Below are 1,979 nucleotides of genomic sequence, written 5' to 3'. Positions count from 1 at the left end.
TTCTTTCTTTCTTTCTTTCTTTCTTTCTTTCTTTCTTTCTTTCTTTCTTTCTTTTTTGCAAGAGGTAAGTAAAAGATTCAATTTGGTTCTTCTAGAGGGGGGGAAAAAGGAGTTGAAAGCAGGTCTTCATTTTACAGTCATCATCTGTACGAATTCTTCATAGTTGACTTGTCCGTCTCCATCAATATCTGCTTCTCTGATCATTTCATCTTCTTCATCTGTGAGTTTTTCTCCTAAATGTGTCATGACGTGACATAGTTCTGCCGCACTGATGTAACCATTGCGACCCTCGTCAATGACTCAGAATGCCTTATGAATTTCTTCTTCACTATCCATATCTTTCATTTTTCTAGCCATCATAGTCAAAAATCCTGGGAAGTCAATGGTGCCTTTACCATCAGCGTCCACTTCATTGATCATATCCTGCAATTCAACTCTGTTGGGTTCTGACCCAGTGACCTCATGACAGTTCAAAGTCCCTTTGTTGTGATGGGTGCCGTGTCACCATCCTTATCAAATACGGAGAAAGCTTCCTTTAATTCAGCGGTCTGCTCTTCGGTCGGCTGATGAGCCATGGTGCAAGCAAAGGGAGGAAGAGCTGAGAGAGCGAGAATGGCTGCACCAGCGCGGGGGCTGTGACAGCAGGGGATGGGGGTGTGTCATACGAGTCAGTGTCCAGGAGGCTTCCAGCACCACTGCCCTTGGTAAAGTCTTTAGATTTTTCTTTTTTGTCCTTTTTGTCTTTTTTACTGACTGGTAACGGGATCGCAACCCTCGGTGTCACGCCTGTACCAGGGACCGGCAACGGGATTGCAACCCTCGGTGTTGTGCCCGCACCGCGCTCAGCCAGTGAGCGGGCACCGGTCTCCACATGGGATCCGAACCCTCGGCGGGAGCGCCGCCGTGCTCCCAAGCGGCGCACTCTCCATTGAGCCACTGGGCCAGCCCTAGATTTTCCTATATATAGGATCATGTCACCTGAAGACAGGGACAGTTTGACTTCATCTTTTCCGGATGTCCTTTATTTCTTTCTCTTGCCCAATTGCTCTGGCTAGTACTTCCAACACTGTGTTGAACAGGAGTGGTGAGAGTGGGCATTCTTGTCTTGTTGCCATTCTTAAGGCAAAAGCTTTCAGCTTTTCCCCATTCAGGATGATAGTGGCAGTGGGTCTGTCATATAGCTTCTGCACAGCAAAAGAAACAGTTAAGAGTGAAAAGACAACATATAGAATGGGGAAAAATATTTGCAAACTATGCATCCAACAGGGGGTTAATTAACATCCCAAGTGTACAAGGAATTCAAACAATTTAACAGTAAAAATCAAGCAACCCAGTTAAAAAATGGGCAAAGGAGCTGAATAGGTACTTCTCAAAGGAAAATATACAAATGGCCAACAGACACATGAAAAACTGCTCAACATCACTAAGCATTAGGGAAATGCAAATCAAAACCGAATTGAGATATCATCTCACATCAGTAGACTGGCCAGTCTCAAAAAGACAGAAAATAAAAAAATGCGGATGAGGATGTGGAGAAAGGGGAACCCTCCTGCGCTATTGGAGGGACTATAAATTAGTGCAGCTGTTATAGAAAACAGTATGAAGGTTCTTTAAACAACTACAGATAGAACTGCCATAAGATCCAGCAATCCCACTGCTGGGTGTATACCCAAAGGAATGAAGATCCTCATGTCGAAGACACATGCCAGCACTCCAATATTTATCGCAGCTTTCTTTACAAGAGCTAAGAGTTGGAACCAACCTAAATGCCCAGTGATGGATGACTGGATAAGGAAACTGTGGTATATATACACAATGGAATACTACTCTGTCATAAAAAGAATGAAATTCTGTCACTTGCAGAAACATGGATGAACTTAGAGAAAATTATGTTAAGTGAAATAAGCCAGGCACAGAAAGAGAAATACTGTATGTCCCCACTCATACGTTGGAGCTGAAAAAAGAAAGAAAGAAAGAAA

At 43.6% G+C, this 1,979-nt stretch overlaps 1 pseudogene; it reads right to left on the bottom strand.

Annotated features, from left to right (window-relative positions):
* Positions 1-118: 118 nt before the first annotated feature.
* Positions 119-575, bottom strand: LOC103604155 (annotated as a pseudogene).
* Between the last annotated feature and the right edge of the window lie 1,404 nt (positions 576-1,979).

This window comes from Galeopterus variegatus, unplaced genomic scaffold (genome assembly GCF_000696425.1).
Source record: "Galeopterus variegatus unplaced genomic scaffold, G_variegatus-3.0.2 Scaffold5006, whole genome shotgun sequence".
Taxonomy (NCBI): domain Eukaryota; kingdom Metazoa; phylum Chordata; class Mammalia; order Dermoptera; family Cynocephalidae; genus Galeopterus; species Galeopterus variegatus.
Note: the sequence above shows the minus strand (reverse complement) of the source record. Positions and strands in the feature narration are given on the sequence as shown.